Source organism: Mesoplodon densirostris, chromosome 3 (genome assembly GCF_025265405.1).
Source record: "Mesoplodon densirostris isolate mMesDen1 chromosome 3, mMesDen1 primary haplotype, whole genome shotgun sequence".
Taxonomy (NCBI): domain Eukaryota; kingdom Metazoa; phylum Chordata; class Mammalia; order Artiodactyla; family Ziphiidae; genus Mesoplodon; species Mesoplodon densirostris.
The window spans coordinates 150,613,353-150,633,669 of NC_082663.1; the positions used below are offsets into that span (position 1 = coordinate 150,613,353).

Genomic DNA, 20,317 nt, shown 5'->3' on the forward strand with positions numbered 1-20,317 from the left:
CGCCTGCCACAACTAAGGAGCCCGTCTGCTGCAACTAAGACCCGGCGCAACCAGATAAATAAACTACATAAAATAAAATAAAAAACAAACTCATATATATTCTGGCCCCTCCATTATCTCTTTGGAGCAGTCCCTCAGACCTATCTGAAAGGCGTAATTCTCAACTTTTAGGTTGTACATGCATTCCTTCTCAATTGACAGTGCATATTTACTATTTATATCTAAGTCAAAATTGAAGGCAATGTCACATCCCTAAATACTTCCAATTAGTTTTCCCCAACAAACTAATACATCTAGTGATCAAGACAGTGTTGTAGGGCCTCCCTGGTGGCGCAGTGGTTAAGAGTCCGCCTGCCGATGCAGGGGATACGGGTTCGTGCCCCGGTCTGGGAGGATCCCATATGCCGCGGAGCGGCTGGGCCCGTGAGCCATGGCCGCTGGGCCTGCGCATCCGGAGCCTGTGCTCCGCAACGGGAGAGGCCACAACAGTGAGAGGCCCACATACCGCAAAAAGAAAAGAAAAAAAAAAAAAAGACAGTGTTGTATTGCCATAAAGATAGTTGAATTGGGCTTCCCTGGTGGCGCAGTGGTTGGGAATCTGCCTGTCAATGCAGGGGACACGGGTTCGAGCCCTGGTCCGGGAAGATCCCACATGCCGCGGAGCAGCTAAGCCCGGGCGCCACAACTACTGAGCCTGCGCTCTAGAGCCTGCAAGCCACAACTACTGAGCCCGCATCCCACAACTACTGAAGCCCACGCATCTAGAGCCCGTGCTCTGCAACGAGAAGCCACCTGGAAAGACCACACACTGCAACAAGGAGTACCCCCTGCTCGCCACAACTAGAGAAAGCCCAAGCAGAGCAACGAAGACCCAATGCAGCCAAAAATAAATAAAATAAATAAATTTATTTAAAAAAAATTTTTTTAAGATAGTTGAATTGATGGATGAAATGGAATTTAAAAATCCAGTGGTAGACCCTACATATATGTTCAATTAATTTTGCCAAAAGGCAATACAAGGTAGAAATCGTTCTGCAACACCTGGAAATCCATATAAAAATAAACTCTAATCCAATTTCACACTATAAACAAAAATTATTTTGAGATGAATTATAGATCAAAATGTAAGTGCTGAAGTACAAAGCTTTTTATTTATTGAAGTATAGTTGGTTTACAATGTTGTGATAGTTTCCGGTGTACAGCAAAGTGATTCAGTTATACATGTATCTATCTATCTATACATGTATATATTCTTTTTCAGATTATTTTCCATATAGAGTATTACAAGATATTAAATATAGTTCCCTGTGCTATACAGTAGGACTTTTTATTTTATATATAGTAGTATCTGTTAATCCCAAACTCCTAATTAATCTCTCCCCACCTTCCCCTCTGATAACCATGTTTGTTTTCTATGTCTGTGAGTCTGTTCCTGTTTTGTAAATAAGTTCATTTCTGGCTTACTTAGTATGATCATCTCTAGGTCCATCCATGTTGCTGCAAATGGCATTATTTCATTCTTTTTTATGGCTGAGTAGTAGTCCATTTTATATATGTAGCATTTCTTTATCCATTCATCTGTTGATGGACACGCAGGTTGCTTCCATGTCTTGGCTACTGTAAATAGTGCTGCTATAATGTAAATAGTGCTGCTATGAACATAGGGGTACATGTATCTTTTTGTTTTAATAGATCTTTACTGGAGTATAATTGCTTCACAATACTGTGTTAGTTTCTGTTGCACAACAAAGCAAATCAGCCATATGCATACACATGTCCCCACATCCCCTCCCTCTTGAGCTTCCGTGCCATCCTCCCTATCCCACCCCTCTAGATCATCGCAAAGCACAGAGCCGATCTCCCTGTGCTATGCGGCTGCTTCCCACTAGCTATCTATTTTACATTCAGTAGTGTATATATGTTGATGCTACTCTCACTTCGCCCCAGCTTTGCCCTCCCACCCCATGTCCTCAAGTCCATTCTCTATGTCTACCTCTTTATTCCTGCCATGTCACTAGGTACATCAGTTCCAACTTTTTCTCCCTGGATTCCATATATATGCGTTAGCATACGGTATTTGTTTTTCTCTGACTTACTTCACTCTGTATGACACTCTAGGTCCATCCAGCTCACTACAAATGACTAAATTTCATTTCTTTTTATGGCTAAGTAATATTTCATTGTATATATGTGCCACATCCTCTTTATCCATGCATCTGTTGATGGACATTCAGGTTGGTTCCACGTCCTGGCTATTGTAAATAGTGCTGCAATGAACATTGTGGTACATGTTGCTTTCTGAATTATGGTCTTCTCAGCATATATGCCCAGCAGTGGGATTGCTGGATCACATGGTAGTTCTATTTTTAGTCTTTTGTTGTTGTTGTTGTTGTTTTTGTGGTACGTGGGCCTCTCACTGCCATGGCCTCTCCGGCTGCGGAGCACAGGCTCCGGACATGCAGGCTCAGCAGCCATGGCTCACGGGCCCAGCCGCTCCGCGGCATGTGGGATCTTCCCAGACCAGGGCACAAACCTGTGTCCCCTGCATCAGCAGGCAGACTCTCAACCACTGCGCCACCAGGGAAGCCCCTATTTTTAGTTTTTTAAGGAACCTCCATACTATTCTCCATAGTGGCTGTATCAATTTACATTCCCACCAACAGTGCAAGAGGGTTCCCTTCTCACCACACCCTTTCCAGCATTTACTATTTTGAGATTTTTGGATAATAGCCATTCTAACCAGTGTGAGGTGATACCTCATCGTAGTTTTGATTTGCATTTCTCTAGTAATAAGTGATCTTGAGCATCTTTTCATGTGCCTCTTGGCCATCTGTATGTCTTTCTTGGTGAAATGTCTATTTAGGTCTTCCCCCAATTTTTTAACTGGATTTTTTTGATATTGAGCTCCATGAGCTGTTTGTATATTTTGGAAATTACTCCTTTGTCTGTTGTTTCATTTGCAAATATTTTCTCCCATTCTGAGGGTTGTCTTTTTGTCTTGTTTATGGCTTCCTTTGCTGTGCAAAAGGTTTTAAGTCCCATTTGTTTATTTTTGTTTTTATTTCCATTATTCTAGGAGGTGGGTCAAAAAAGATCTTGCTGTGGTTTATGTCAAAGAGTGTTTTTCCTATGTTTTCCTCTAAGAGTTTTATAGTGTCTGGTCTTACATTTAAGTCTTTAATCCATTTGGAGTTTATTTTTGTGTATGGTGTTAGGTAGTGTTCTAATCTCATTCTTTTACATGTAGCTGTTCAGTTTCCCCAGCAGCACTTATTGAAGAGGCTGTCTTTTCTCCATTGTATGTTCTTGACTCCTTTGTCATAAATTAGGTGCCCATATGTGCATGGGTCTATCTCTGGCATTCTATCCTGTACCATTGATCTATATTTCTGTTTTTGAGCCAGTACCATACTGTCTTAATTACTGTAGCTTTGTGGTATAGTTTGAGGTCAGGGAGCCTGATTCCTCCAACTCCGTTTTTCTTTCTCAAGATTGCTTTGGCTATTCAGGGTCTTTTGTGTTGCCATACGAATTGTAAGATTTTTGTTCTAATTCTGTTAAAAATGCCATTGGTAGTTTGATAGGAATTACACTGAATCTATAGATTGCTTTGGGTACTACAGTCATTTTCACAATATTGATTCTTCCAATCCAAAAACATGGTATATTTCTCCATTTGCTTATGTCATCTTTGATTTCTTTCACCTCCTTAGGCAGGTTTATTCCTAGGTATTTTATTCTTTTTCTTGCAATGGTAAATGGGAGTGTTTCCTTGATTTCTCTTTCTGATTTTTCATTGTTGGTGTATAGGAATGCCAGAGATTTCTGTGCATTTTGTATCCTGCAACCTTACCAAATTCATTAGTTCTAGTAGTTTTCTGGTGGCATCTCTATGATTTTCTATGTACACTATCATGTCATCAGCAAACAGTGACAGTTTTACTTCTTCTTTTCCAATTTGTATTCCTTTTATTTCTTTTTCTTCTCTGACTGCTGTGGCTAGGACTTCCAAAACTATGTTGAATAAGAGTGGCAAGAGTGGACATCCTTTTCTTGTTCCTGATCTTAGTGGAAATGCTTTCAGTTTCTCACCATTGAGTATGATGCTTGCTGTGGGTTTATCATATATGGCCTTTATTATGTTGAGGTAGGTTCCCTCTATGCCCATTTTCTGGAGAGTTTTTATCATAAATGGGTGTTGTATTTTGTCAAAAGCTTTTTCTGCATCTGTTGAAATGATCATATGGTTTTTATTCCTTAATTTGTTAATGTGATGTATCACATGGGTTGATTTGCACATATTGAAGAATCCTTGCATCCCTGGGACAAACCCCAGTTGATCATGGTGTATGATCCTTTTGATGTGCTGTTGGATTCTGTTCGCTAGTATTTTGTTCAGCATTTTTGCATCTACGTTCATCAGTGATACTGGTCTATAATTTTCTTTTTTTGTGATATCTTTTTTTGGTTTTGGTATCAGGGTGATGGTGGCTTTGTAGAATGAATTTGAGAGTGTTTCTCCCTCTGCAAGTTTTTGGAAGAGTTTGAGAAGGATCGGTGTTAGCTCATCTCTAAATGTTTGATAGAATTTGCCTGTGAAGCCATCTGGTCCTGGGTTTTTGTTTGTTGGAAGGTTTCTAATTATGGCCTCAATTTCACTACTTGTGATAGGTCTGTTTATATTTTCTAATTCTTTCCTGGTTCAGTCTTGGAAAATTGTACCTTTCCAAGAATTTGTCCATTTCTTCGTGGTTGTCCATTTTATTGGCATATAGTTGTTTGTAATAGTCTCTTATAATCCTTTGTATTTCTGCAGTGTCAGTTGTGATTTCTCCTTTTTCAGTTCTGATTTTATTGATTTGCATCCTCACCCTTTTTATCTTGATGAGTCTAGCTAAGGGTTTATCAATTTTGTTTTTCTCAAAGAACCAGCTTTTAGTTTTATTGATCTTTGCTATTGTTTTCTTCATTTCATTTATTTCTGCTCTGATCTTTATGATTGCTTTCCTTCTGCTGACTTTGGGTTTTCTTTGTTCTTCTTTCTCTAGTTGTTTTAAGAGTAGGGTTAGATTGTTTGAGATTTTTCTTGTTTCTTGAGGTGAGATTGAATTGCTATAAACTTCCCTCTTAGAACTGCTTTTGCTGCGTCCCATAGGTTCTGGGTCATCATGTTTTCACTGTCATTTGTTTCTATGTATTTTTAAATTTTTTTCTTTGATATCTTCAGTGATCTCTTGGTTATTTAGTAGCACACTGTTTAGCCTCCATGTATTTGTGTTTTTTACAGTATTTTTTCCTGTAATTGATTTCCAATCTCATAGTGTTGTGGTCAGAAAAGATGCTTGATATGATTTCAATTTTCTTAAATTTTCCAAGGCTTGATTTGTGACCCAAGATGTGATCTATCCTGGAGAATGTTCTGTGTGCCCTTGAGAAGAAAGTGTATTCTGCCACTTTTGGGTGGAATGTTCTATAAATATCAATTAGACCTATCTGGTCTATTGTGTCATTTAAAGCTTGTGTTTCCTTGTTTATTTTCTGTTTGGATGATCTATTTGTGTAAGTGGGGTGTTAAAGTCCCCTACTATTAATGTGTTACTATCGATTTCTCCTTTCATGTTGTTAGCATTTGCCTTATGTATTGAGGAGCTCCTTTATTGGGTGCATAAACATTTATAGTTCTTATGTCTTCTTCTTTGATCCTTTGATAATTATGTAGTGTCCCTCCTTATCTCTTGTAACAGTCTTTATTTTAAAGTCTACTTTATCTGATACGAGTATTGCTACTCTAGCTTTCTTTTGATTTCCATTTGCATGGAATATCTTTTTCCATCCCTTCACTTTCAGTCTGTATGTGTCCCTAGGTCTGAAGTGGGTCTCTTTGTAGACAGCATATATATGGGTCTTGTTTTGTATCCATTCAGCCAGTCTGTGTTTTTTGTTTGGGGCATTTAATCCATTTACATTCAAGGTTATTATCGATATGTATGTTCCTATTACCATTTTCTTAATTGTTTTGGGTTTGTTTATTTATTTAATTTATGTATCTTTGGCTGCATTGGGTCTTCTTTGTTGTGTGCGGGCTTTCTCTAGTTGCAGCAACTTCTTCGTTGTGGTACATGGGCTTCTCATGGTCGTGGCTTCTCTTGTTGCAGAGCACAGGCTCTAGGCATGCAGACTTCAGTCGTTGTTGCGCACAGGCTCAGTAGTTATGGCACACGGGCTTAGTTGCTCCATGGCATGTGGGATCTTCCCGGACCAGGGCTCAAACCTGTGTCCCCTGCATTGGCAGGCAGATTCTTAACCATTGCGCCACCAGGGAAGTCCCTTTGGGTATGTTCTTGTGGGTCCTTTTCTTCTCGTGTTTCCTGCTTAGAGAAGTTTCTTTAGCATTTGTTGTAAAGCTGGTTTGGTGGTGCTGAATTCTCTTAGCTTTTGCTTGTCTGAAAAGCTTTTGATTTCTCCATCGAATCTGAATGAGATCCTTGCTGGTAGAGTAACCTTGGTTGTAGGTTTTCCTCTTTCATCACTTTAAGTATATCCTGCCACTCCCTTCTGGCCTGCAGAGTTTCTGCTGAAAAATCAGCTGATAACATTATGGGGATTCCTTTGTATGTTATTTTTTGTTTTTCCCTCGCTGCTTTTAATACTTTTTCTTTGAATTTAATTTTTGTTAGTTTGAATAATATGTGCTTTGGTGTGTTTTTCCTAGGGTTTATCCTGTATGGGACTCTGTGCTTCCTGGACTTGGGTGACTATTTCCTTTCCCATGTTAAGGAATGTATATATACATTCTTTTTCCTATTCTTTTCTATTATGGTTTATCACAGGACATTGTTACTGCTGTACATTGAATATAGATCCCTGTGTTGTATAGTAAGACCTGTTGTTTATCCATTCTATGTATTATAGACTGCATCTGCTAATCCCAAACCCCCAGTCCAGCCCTTCCCTATCCCCTCTCCCCCTTGGCAACCACAGGTCTGTTCTCTATGTCTGCGAGTCTGTTTCTGGTTCGTAGGTAAGTACATCTCTGTCCTGTTTTAGACTCAACATATGAGTGACATCATTGGGTATTTCCTTCTCTTTCAGACTTACTTCACTTAGTATGAGAATCTCTAGGTCCATCCATGTTGCTGCAAATGGCATTATTTCATTCTTTTTTATGGTCAAGTAGTATTCCATTGTATATGTGTACCATATCTTTATCTGTTCATCTGTCAATGGAAGATGCAGTAATAGTACAGAGACCTCTCGTGTGTTTTTTCCGCAGCTTCCCCCAGCGGTAACATCTTATGTAACTACAGTGTGGTGTCAAAACCAAGAGATTGGCTTTGGTACAATACAAAGGCCTTATTCAGATTTCGCCAGTTTCACATGCACACATTTGTGTGTGGAGTCCTGTGCCATTTTACCACATGTGTAGGTTCTTGCACCTGCCACCAAAATCAGGTCACACTGCTGTTTTTTGTTTGTTTTTAATTTTTATTTATTTATTTGGTTGTGTTGGGTCTTCGTTGCTGCGCGCAGGCTTTCTCTAGTTGCAGTGAGTGGGGGCTACTCTTTGTTGTGGTTCGTGGGCTCCTCACTGTATTGGTTTCTCTTGTTGCGGAGCTTGGGCTTTAGGCGTGCAGGCTTCAGTAGTTGTGGCACATGGGCTCAGTAGTTGTAGCTCATGGGCTCTAGAGCGCGGGCTCAGTAGTTGTGGTGCACGGGCTTAGGTGCTTCGTGGCATGTGGGATCTTCCCAGACCAGGGCTCGAACCCATGTCCCAGCACTGGCAGGTGGACTCTTAACCACTGTGCCACCACGGAAGTCCCCACACTGCTGTTCGTCACTACACAGATCCCTCTTTTAAAAAAAAAAAATTATTTATTTATCTATTTTGGCTGAGCCAGGTCTTCATTGCAGCACGTGGGATCTTCGCAGCAGCATGTGTACTCTTAGTTGCAGCATGCGGACTTCTTCATCATGGCATGTGAACTCTTAGTTGCAGCATGCATGCGGGTTCTAGTTCTCCGACCAGGGATCAAACCCAGGTCCCCTGCATTGGGAGCCTGGCGTCTTACACACTGGACCACCAGGGAAGTCCCTATAGATACGGTTTTTTTTTTTTTGAAGATGTCGGGGGTAGGAGTTTATTAATTAATTTATTTATTTTTGCTGTGTTGCGTCTTCGTTTCTATGCAAGGGCTTTCTCTAGTTGTGGCAAGCAGGGGCCACTCTTTTTTTTTTTTTTTTTTTTTTTTGCGGTACACGGGCCTCTCACTGTTGCGGCCTCTCCCGTTGCAGAGCACAGGCTCCGGACGCTCAGGCTCAGCGGCCATGGTTCACGGGCCCAGCCGCTCCGTGGCATGTGGGATCTTCCCGGACCAGGGCACGAACCTGTGTCCCCTGCATCACCAGGCGGACTCTCAACTACTGCGCCACCAGGGAAGCCCCTAGGGGCCACTCTTCATCGCGGTGAGCGGGCCTCTCACTATGGCAGCCTCTCTTGTTGCGGAGCACAGACTCCAGACGTGCAGGATCAGTAGTTGTGGCTCACGGGCCTAGTTGCTCTGCGGCATGTGGGATCCTCCCAGACCAGGGCTCGAACCTGTGTCCCCTGCATTAGCAGGCAGATTCTCAACCACTGTGCCACCAAGGAAGCCCTATAGATCCCTCTTGAAGCCATTGTTTTAAGGATGCTTGCAATCCCTGATGCGTCCAATATGTTGTTACTTTAACGTTAACTCTCCATGTGGGTTCATTACAATTGTGTATTTTCTAATTGTTGGTTTAATAGTTTTACGTAAGTGCATTAGATCAAGCTATGAGAAAACCTGAAAAACAACTGTGGAAACTAATTTTTAACTGCTGGAACTTACTCTTACTCAGAGAGTTGAGCCTAAATCTCTCTCTTTTTTTTTTTTTTGCGGTATGCAGGCCTCTCACTGTGGTGGCCTCTCCCGTTGCAGAGCACAGGCTCCGGATGCGCAGGCTCAGCGGCCATGGCTCATGGGCCCAGCTGCTCCACGGCATGTGGGATCTTCCCGGACCAGGGCACGAACCCACATCCCCTGCATCGGCAGACGGACTCTCAACCACTGCGCCACCAGGGAAGCCCTAAATCTCCCATTTTGACTGTGAATTTTGCACTTTCTCCTTTAATTCTGTCTTTTTTTTTCTTACAGTATTTTGAGGCCAAGTTATTAGGTGCATACAGGTTTAGAAATTTTATAGAGCTCCCCAGACCCTTATCTGCAATTCCAAAATCCACAAGTCTTTGAATGTGTAATTTTGGCAACTCATTTTGCAGTAACGAAGATCATTTCTGTATTAATTTTTGGGAAAATCTGACCTCAACTTTTGTACACCGCTTTGTAGTATTATTTATCCCACTTAGGATGACTCTTTCTACATCTCACTGTAGGACTATTAATATGTTTTGTGTGGGCTGAAGGCTCTGAGCACTGGGCATCCTTGCAGGGCCTCCCCCGGTGGGTTCTCACGTGCTTCCGGAAGGATGACAGACTTCCCAAGTTTCCTGCCGGTGCTTGTGCCGCATCACATCCAGGCTCCTCCTGGAGGCTCTTCTGCCACATAGGGCCTTCCCCAGCACAAGCCCGGCCGTGATCACAGACGCATAGTCTCTGGTTCTGGGCAAGTGTGAGCGAGTGTGAGAGGGGCCTGGGTCCTTAGTAAGTGTGTGTGAAGCGAGGAGGGTGAACTTATTGCCAGAGACTCCATCACATTTGTGGCTCTCTTGAGGCAGATTACAGGAAGTGGGTTTTGGATCCCTGTTTAATAATTCTGAATTCTCCTTCAAACACTCACTCCAACTGAGGAACATCTGTGGAAATGTTTACTTCTGGGAATGTTCCAGAAAAAAAACTTTTGAGTTAGGTTTAGGGTGGGGCCGGCAAACTCTGGCCTGCCGGCCAAATCCAACCCCATGTAAATAAAGGATTACTGGGAGGGAAAAAGGGGGTTACTGGAACACGGACACGTTCCTTCCTTTATTGCCTGAACAGCAGAGGCCAGGTGTTGTCATAGAAAACCCATGGACCTCAAAACCAAAAACATTTGCCAACTGGCTTTAGGCAGAAAAAGTTTGCATTAGTTTTCTCCTGATTCATACTTTTCAAAGACTTTCCCCAGAGATACAATTTTGTCTTGAATAAAAGTCATTTGCCTCACATTTCTCTCCTGATCCCAACTGACTTTACCAAGAGCAAAGGACCAGTAGCTATCCCTCCAGAATCTTACCATTTTTATGCCCTCAAATGTCTTTTCTCCAAAAATATCCTGTTTCGAAGTTGACTCCTTGGTTGTAAGCTGAGTCCTCCAGTCTACAATAAAATGGACAAAAAAATTACTAAAGTCTTAGAAAAAGAGAGTGACACTGAACAATAAAAAGAAAACAATTAAAAATGGACAGAGGATTTTAATACACATTTCTCCAAATAAGACATATAAATGGCTAATAAGCAGATGAAAAGATGCTCAACATCACTACTTAACAGGGAAATGTAAATCAAAACGACAATGATACCACTTCACACAAAGTAGGATCAAGAAGACTCATACAGGGACTTCCCTGGTGGCTCAGTGGTTAAGAATCTGCCTGCCAATGCAGGGGACACAGGTTTGATCCCTGGTCCAGGAAGATCCCACATGCCACGGAGCAACTAAGCCCGTGTGCCAAAACTACTGACCCTGTGCTCTAGAGCTCACGAGCTGCAATTACTGAAGCCCATGCGCCTAGAGCCTGTGCTTGGCAACAACGAAGCCACCTCAATAAGAAGCCCACACACCACCAACGAAGAGTAGCCCCCGCTCGCTGCAACCAGAGAAAACCCACACGTAGCAACAAAGACCCAATGCAGCCAAAACTAAATAAATTAATTTATTTATTAAAAAAAAAAAGAATACTCATACAGGGACTTCCCTGGTGATCCAGTGGTTAAGACTCCATGCTTCCACTGCAGGGGGTGCAGATTTGATCCCATGCTGCACAGCATGGCCGAAAACAAAAACTCATACAAAAGAGTGTTGGCGAGGATGTGGAGAAGGTGGACCTCATGCACTGCTGGTGGGAATGTTAAACTGTGCAGCCACTGTGGAAAAGTTTGGAAGTTCCCCAAGAAGTTAAACATGGAGTTACAAGAGAAATGAAAACAGATGTCCACACAAAAACTTGTACCCAAATGTTCACATCAGCATGATTCACAACAGCCAAAAAGTAGAAACAACCCAAATGTCCATCAGTTGGTGAACAGATAAACACTATGTGTCCATGCATACAAACTCAGCCATGAAAAGGAGAAAAGCACTGACACTCACTACAACATGGATGGACCTTGAGAACACGATGCTCAGTGAGAGAAGCCAGACACAGGAGGACACACAGAGTGTGATTCAACTGACGTAAAACATCCAGAAAAGACTTCCCTAGTGGCGCAGTGGTTAAGATTCCACCTGCCAACGCAGGGGACATGGGTTTGATCCCTGGTCCGGGAAGATCCCACATGCCGCGGAGCAACTAAGCCCATGCACCACAACCACTGAGCCCACATGCCACAACTACTGAGCCTGCGTGCTGCAACTACCGAAGCCTGCGCGCCTAGAGCCTGTGCACCACAACTAAAGAATCCACTGCAATGAGCAGTCCGTGCACCATAATGAAGAGTAGCCCCTGCTTGCCACAACTAGGGAAAGCCCATGCGCAGCAACGAAGACCCAATACAACCAAAAATAATAATAATAAAATAAAAATAATTTTTAAAAATTAAAAAAAAAACCCATCCAGAACAGGCATATCTACAGAGAGTGCATCTGTGGTTGTCAGGGGCTGGGGAAGGAGGGTGGGGACCGACTACTAATGGGCAGGGGGTCTTGTTTTGGGGGTGATGAGAATGTTCTTGAACTAGATAGTGGTGATGGCTGCACAACCCTGTGAATATACTATAAACAAGTGAATTGGACAGTTTAAAATGGTGACTTTTATTGTATGTGAATTATATCTCAATTTTAACATGTTAGAAAGAAAGAAAGAAATGGCTGGACAAAGGTGAGTAAAACCAGGCAAACCCCATAGAGATATCTTAAAACATGGGCCCCAAAATGTGAAGGGAAATGTGGGGAAGCAGCATCCACCACTGGATAGAGAACAGGGCTGGTGTTGACCTCCAAGGGGTCTGCTGATGTTGGTAACAAAGGGTAGAAATGACAAATACTTTTTTTTTTTTTTTAGTTTAATTTAGTTTTTTCTCCAGGTGCCCTGGAGAATTTTTCCATCCAGAGTCCCTGACTCTTCTTGGTCCCACTGGGAGATCCTGGGAGGTCTGTGGGGCTTCCTGATCGCACAGGAAGATGCGGGATGGAAGGTGTAGGAGGACACAACCCCGAACTACAAATCCTTCCCTCAGACTGGAGACGATTCTGCCATCTCCAGGGCTCCGAGGATAGGCAAATCTGACCCTAGAACTGCCAACAGGGACCCAAATGTCTGTGGACACAGGTGATGGTTTTCATGGGACCGGATCCCCCAGCCGCCCTCACCCTGCACGCCAAGGGGATCAGGAAACAGGAGGTCGAGTCACTGCTGGGGAAACGTGGCCGCCTGGGGAGGGCTCTTCACTGAGGGCAGGTCCCAGTGCTGTTGCCACGGCTCCCGAATCCGGGGAACACTCCAGCAAGAGCAGAAGCCAAATAAACACACCTTGCCTTAAGGTGTGAACCTGCCTGTTCTCACCCAGGTGAGCTTGCCCCTGGACACACGGACATGTCTGGCGACCTCTGAGATTGTTACCACTGGGGGGCTCCCGGCATCAAGGGGGCGGGGCCAGGGATGCCACTCCAAACCCCACAGCGCCCAGGATGGCCCCCATGTCAGCAGTGCCGGGGAGCCCTGGCCCAGGGAACATGGAGGCATGGACAGTGTTACCAAGCAAGGCCAGGTCTCCAGCATTATTTCTCCGTGGACATTCCTTTGGGAAGGATTCGGCAACACCCACCCCTCGGGATGAAGTTCACGGCCACACCCTCAAACACTCCTGAGTCCTACGCCACCCCACACGCTTACGGAGCTGGCTGAGGAGGGGAACCAGCACACGCAGCGTTGTTCTGAGCCCGCCCTCCAACCTGGCCGGCACTGTGGGTGCCTGACGGTGATCACCTACCAGCTGGAGGTTCCAGAATCTCTCTGATGCAGGTCTGGAGGCTGAACGTGGCGCTCTGCTGTCAGACGGGCTCGTCCCACCTCACCCGGACCTGTCTCGGGTCCACACAGGCCCAGGCCCACTGAGGGCACGGAGTGAACACTCAGGGAACAAGTCACCATCCCCCAACGGGGACCGCGAGTTCTTGGGATGTTGGGGCCTCACAGCTCCTTCTGTGTCCCCACAGGACCTCAAGACATGCAGCAACTAGTCGGCTAAAAAGAGGTGTGAGAGAGACCCCGCGTGTCAGGGCAGCCCCTCCAGCCCCTAAGAGGCCCAGGGACTTGAGGGAAACCGGAGCCCAGCCTTGGATGGCTGCTGACTCCAGGCTGGGAAGGAGAGGCGTCCACCCTTGAGAAAATGGAAAGTCCTGGGACTTCCCTGGAGGTCCAGTGGTTAAGACTGCGCCTTCCAGTGCAGGGGGTGTGGGTCCGATACCTGGTCTGGGAGCTAAGATCCCACATGCCTCGCGGCCAAAAAACAAAAACATAAAAACAGAAGCAATAGTGTAACAAATTCAATAAAGACTTTAAAAGTGGTCCACGTGAGGACTTCCTCGGTGGCGCAGTGGCTGGGAATCCGCCTTCCAATGCAGTGGACACGGGTTCGAGCCCTGGTCCGGGAAGATCCCACATGCTGCGGTGCAGCTAAGCCCATGCGCCACAACTGCTGAGCCGGCGCTCTAGAGCCCGTGAGCCACAACTAGAGAAAGCCCATGCGCAGCAGCGAAGACCCAACACAGCCAAAAATAAATAAATTTATTTTAAAAGAAAGTGGTCCATGTGAAAAAAATCTTAAAAAAAGAAAAAGGAAAGTCCTTCTGAAGGAGGAGGGATTTTCCACTCATTCATTTACAACCAACTCATCAGAAGCCCAGCAAACATCCCATCTTCTACTGGGTTCCCCTCATGGAGAGGACAAGATCCTGAGCGGGCAGGGCTGCAGGGAGTTGGGGAGACAGAGGCCAGGTGACCCCACGCATCCCCAAGTCCTCCAGGCCACCACACTCCTACCCCCAAAGACCTGTGGCCTCATCACACACAGGGCCCACCCGCACAACCCACAGAAGGGGTGACAATATCCCCGATGTGCATGGGAGGAGACCAGCTCAGAGAGATCGGCTGTTTAAGGGGGCAAATGAACTTTCGAGTGGGCTTCTGGAGTTGCACCCTCAGAAAATGCCCTGCCCAACTCAGACATCAGCCAGCTGGCTGCCTGGGCCTCCATCTGGCCAGCCTCTGGCAGGACCATGCAGCATCCCCACCGAGGGAAGGTGCCCACACCAAGACCAGGGACTCACCTCACTCGGGGTGCCAGTCAGCAAGCTGCCGTCTGGTGAGAACATCCATACCACTGTTGCTGGGCTCAGCAGCAGCAATGCCAGAATGTTCCCCTTCGTGGCCCTGTGGCCTCTCAGGGAATGGTGGTTTCTGGGTCCTGTCCGAGCCATCAGTCACTAACGCCAGCCCCGAACAGGTCCCCACCCCAGGGGAAGAGGCTTACCATGAAAACCACCCCAAGTTTAAGATAGGGCACAATCTTTAATAATAAAAGATGCCACCCCTGAGCAATGATGACACACCAGATGGGCTGGAAACTCAGCACAGGTGAGTTCAGTAAATTTCATAATAATTCAGTGCCTGCTCAGGCTGCCATAACAGAATCCACAGACTGGGCACTAATCCCATCATGGGGCCCCACCCTCATGACTAATGACCTCCCAAAGGCCCCATCTCCCAACACCATCCCACAGAAGGGAGGGAGTAGGAGTCAGCATGAACTTGGGGGGACACATTCAGTCCACAGCAGATACTAAGCGTGGATATAAAAGGATGATAAAAGCAACAGAGTTCAAAGTGGCCAAATACCGCACTGAAGTGTCAGAGAGTAGAATGAACTTTATCAGGACCATGCAAGGGAATTATGCAGTGGTGCAAACAGGTGAGACTCCATATGGACATGGAAATTTGGCCATGTGGGAGAACAAAGGGAAGAGAGGGGGTGAACGTTCCCAGAACTGAAAGAACTCTGGACAGAGTGCTCCCTCGGGCCCCACTCCTGGCTGCCACTGCACAGCCTCTTCTGTCTTAGGTCCTAAGTCTCTCTTTGCAATCAGGACAATGACTGGCACCCCTGGTGAGCAGGACAGTTTGTCCATTCCCAAAGGCTCTTCTGCCTACTTCTGCTACCCACACTCCCCCCCCAAGTCATCCTCTCCCCATTGCCATCACCAACTTCCTCTCCGGTCTCTATCATGTCCCCCTCCCCCGTTCACTCCCCTTCTCCCTCTGGGGCTACCTAGCACCCTCAGATCTGCATCATTCAGGGTCCCAAAGTCCCCAACAAGGACACTCCCAGCGCTCTGTCCTCCACACCCTGGACTCCTCACCGCCTAACCCTCCCCCCAACTCCCATGGCCTCTGCTCCTGCCTTGTCATCACCTGCCAGGGTCCCCCCTCTGCTGCAGGTCAAATTGTGTCCTCCAAAAAGATATGTTCAAAGCCCAACCCCTGGCACCTGAGAAGTGGGTTTTATTTGGAAACAAGTCATGGCAGATTTCATTAGTTAAGATGAAGTCATACTGGAGTAGGGTGGGCCTTTATCTAATGACTGGTGACCTTATAAGAGGGAAACCCGACACAGACACACAAGGAAACGGCCATATGAAGGGACTTCCCAGGTGGTCCAATGGATAAGACTCTGCGCTCCCAATGTAGGGGGTCCAGCTTTGATCCCTGGTCAGGAACTAGATCCCACATGCCACAACTAAGACCCGGTGCAGCCTAAATAAAAAAATAAACATTAAAAAAAAAAAAGGCCACATGAAGATGCTGGCAGAGACTGGCGTGATGGTCTACAAGCCAAGGAGCACCAAGGGATTGCCGGCCACCAGAAGCTGGAGGAGACAGGAAGCATCCTCTTTCAGAGCCTTCAGACACCTGCCGACACCTTAATAAGCTCCTCTTGTTTGATGCCATCTGAGTTGGTGGTCCTTTGTTACGGCAGCCCCAGCCCAGGGGCCCTTCCCCTCAGCGCTCACCCACGCTCAGATCATTTTGATCTCAAACTAAAACTTTCAGCTGACTCCCTCTTCCCTCCTGCTATGTCTCTCTTCCGGCACCCACAGGCCACCTGAAAGGCCCTGGCGCCAGCCGAGCTCTCCCAGATGTGATCTGTACCCACCCGTGCGACTGAGACACAGCACTTCCACCTGCAACCTCAACACCCCCACGATCCATGAAAGAAAGGATTGATAGGGACTTCCCTGGTGGCGCGGTGGTTAAGACTCCACGCTCCCAATGCAGGGGGCCCCGGTTCAATCCCTGATCAGGGAACTAGATCTCACATGCATGTCGCAACATGAGAGAGTTCGCATGCCACAATTAAGGAGACAGTGAGCCGCAACTAAGGAGCCCACGTGCCACAACTAAGACCCAGCGCAACCAAATAAGTACATAAACATTTTTTTAGAAAAAGGTTTGACAAGCTGGACTTCCTGCCCTGTGACAGGCACTGCTAAGAGAATGAGAAGACAAGCCACAGACTGGGAGAAAAAAAATCTGCAAAACACATATCTGATACAGGACTTGTGTTGAAAATACAAAAAGCATGCTTCAAACTCAACAATAAGGAAACAAATGACCCAATCTAAAAATGGGCAGAAGAACTAAACAGACACCTCAGCAAAGAAGATACCAATGAGCATACGAAAAGATGCTCTACATCCTGTGTCATCAGGGAAATGCAAATTAAAATGAGAAACCACTGCACATCTATGAGCATGGTCAAAATCCAGAACACTGACACCACCAAGTGCTGACAAGGATGTGGAGCTACAGGAACTCTCATCCATTGCTGGTGGGAATGCAAAGTGGTCCAGCCACTCTGGAAGGTTGGCGATTTCACAGGTTGGTGATTTCTTACAAAACTAAACATACTCTCACCATATGATCCAGCAATGGCACTCCCTGATATTTATCCAAAGGAGTTGAAAACCTGTATCCACACAAAAATTTGCACATGGATGTTTAGAGCCTTATTTGTAACTGACCAAAACTGGGAGCAACCAAGATATCCTTCAGTAGGTAAATGGATAAAGTATGGTACATCCAGACAATGAAATGTTATTCAGTGATAAAGAGAAATGAGCCATCAAGCCACAAAAAGACACGGAGAAACCTCAAATGCATATTACTAAGTTAAAGAAGCCAATCTCAAAAGGCTACACACTATGATTCCAACTCTAGGACATTCTGAAAAAGGCAAAACTATGGAGACAATAAAAAGATCAGTGGTTGGACTTCCCTGGTGGCGCAGTGGTTAAGAATCCACCTGCCTGGGCTTCCCTGGTGGCGCAGTGGTTGGGAGTCTGCCTGCCGATGCAGGGGACATAGGTTCGTGCCCCGGTCCGGGAAGATCCCACATGCCGCGGAGCGGCTGGGCCCGTGAGCCATGGCCGCTGAGCCTGCGTGTCCAGAGCCTGTGCTCCGCAACGGGAGAGGCCACAATAGTGAGAGGCCTGAGTACCACAAAAAAAAAAAAAAGAATCCACCTGCCAATGCAGGGGACATGGGTTCAAGCCCTGGTCCAGGAAGATTCCACATGCCGCGGAGCAACTAGGCCCATGTGCCACAACTACGGAGCCTGCACTCTAGAACCTGTGAGCCACAACTACTGAGCCCACATGCCACAACTACTGAAGCCCACATGACTAGAGCCCGTGCTCAGCAACAAGAGAAGCTACCTCAATGAGAAGCCTGCACACTGCAATGAAGAGTAGCCCCTGCTCGCCACAACTAGAGAAAGCCCATGCGCAGCATCGAAGACCCAATGCGGCCAAAAATTAAAAAAAAAAAAAAAAAAAACTTAAAAAAAAATCAGTGGTTTCCAGGGGTTGGGGGAGGGAGGGAGGAAGAGGTGGAGCACAGAGGATTTTTAGGGCAGTGACCCTATTCTGTATAATACAATAATGATGGACACATGCCATTATACATGTGTCGAAAACCACCGAACTGTACAAAGCCAAGGGTGAAACCTAATGTCAACTAAGAACTTTAGTTAATAATAATGTATCTGGATAAACAACAAGGTCCTACTGTATAGCACAGGAACTATATTCAATATCCTGTGATAAAACATAATGGAAAAGAATATTAAAAGAAAATGTCTATACATGTATAACTGAGCCACTTTACTGTACAGCAGAGACTGGCACAACATTGTAAATCAACTATACTTCAATAAAAAAATGTTAAAAGTAATAATGTATCAATATCAGCTCATCAATTGTAACAAATGTACCACATGAATGCAAGGCAGGGAAACTCTGTGTGTGTGTGTGTGTGTGTGTGTGTGTGTGTGTGTGTGTGTGTGGTGGGCAAAGGGAATGTGGGAACTTTCTGTATCTTCTGCTCAAATTTTCTACAAACCTAATACTGCTCTAAAAGATAAGGTTTATTAATTTTAAAAAAATTTAACCAATTAAGATTATATATATATCACAAAAAAATAAAACTACAGGCCAGTATCACTGATGAAAAATAGATGCAAGAATCCTCAACAAAATACTAGCAAACCAACTCCAACAATACATGAAAAGGATCATATACCATGATCAAGTAGGATTTATCCCAGGGATGCAAAGATTCTTCAATATCCACAAATCAATCAATGTGATACACCACATTAACAAACTGAAGAATAAAAACCATATGATCACCTCAAGAGGTGCAGAAAAAGCTCTTCATAAAATTCAACATCCATTTATGATAAAAACTCTCCAGAAAGTGGGCACAGAGGGACTATATCTCAATATAATAAAGGCCATATATGACAAACCCATAGCTAACATCATACTCAATGGTGAAAAGCTGAAAGCATTTCCTCTAAATAAGGAACAAGACAAGGATGCCCACTCTCACCACTTTTATTCGACATAGTTTTGGAATTCCTAGCCACAGCAATCAGAGAAGACAAAGTAATAAAAGTAGTGCAAATTAGAAAAGAAGTAGAAGTAAAACTGTCACTGTTTGCAGACTACATGATACTGTGTGTACAAAATCCTAAAGACTGCCACCAGAGAATTACTAGAACTCATTAATGAATTAGGTAAAGTTGTGAGATACAAAATTAATATATAGAAATTGCATTTCTATACACTAACAATGAAATAGCAGAAAGAGAAATTAAGGAAACAATCCCATTTACCACTGCATCAAAAAGAATAAAATACCTAGGAATAAACCTACCTAAGGAAGCAAAAGATTTGTACTCTGAAAACTATAAGATACCGATGAAAGAAATCAAAGAGGACAGAAACAGATGGAGAGATATATCATGTTCTTGGATTGGAAGAATCAATATTGTTAGAATGACCATACTACCCAAGGCAATCTATAGGTTCAATGCAATCCCTATCAAATTACCAATGACATTTTTCACAGAACTAGAACAAAAATTTTAAAATTTGTATGGAAACACAAAGGATCCCAAAAAGCCAAAGCGATCTTGAAAAAGAAAAACAGAGCTGGAGGAATCAGGTTCCCTGACTTCAGACCACACTACAAAGCTACAGTCATCAAAACAGTATGGCAAGGGCACAAAGACAGAAACATTAAATCAATGGAACAGGATAGAAAGCCCAGAAATAAACCCATGCACTATGGTCAATTAATCTACAACAAAGGAGGCAAGAATATACAATGGAGAAAAGACAGTCCCTTCAACAAGTGGTGCTGGGAAAACTGGACATCTACACATAAAAGAATCGAATTAGAACATTCTCTAACACCATGTACAAAATAAACTCAAAATGGATTAAAGACCTAAATGTAAGACCGGATACTATAAAACTCCTAGAGGAAAACAGGCAGAACACTCTTTGACATAAATCGCAACAATATTTTTTTGGATCTCTGTCCTTGAGTAATAGAAATAAAAACAAACAAATGGGGCCTAATTAAACTCAAAAGCTTTTGCTCAGCAAAGGAAATCATGAATAAAATGAAAAGACAACCTACAGAATGGGAGAAAATATTTGCAAATGATGTGACCCAGAAGGGATTAATTTCCAAAATATCCAAATGGCTCATACAGCTCTATATATAAAAAAATTA

The 20,317-nt window shown here is 44.5% G+C and overlaps 1 long non-coding RNA gene across 6 annotated transcripts in view; it reads right to left on the bottom strand.

Annotated features, from left to right (window-relative positions):
- The window catches only part of LOC132487041 (uncharacterized), a 43,264-nt gene that overhangs the window by 13,068 nt on the left and 9,879 nt on the right, over positions 1–20,317 (bottom strand). For 5 of the 6 annotated variants that reach the window (XR_009531508.1, XR_009531506.1, XR_009531505.1 and 2 more), the window contains exon 2: positions 10,249–10,331. This is a non-coding gene — a long non-coding RNA (uncharacterized LOC132487041). Of the gene's footprint in view, positions 1–10,248; positions 10,332–13,163; positions 13,418–20,317 lie in introns of all 6 variants that reach the window. The other variant, XR_009531509.1, reaches the window with a different exon arrangement.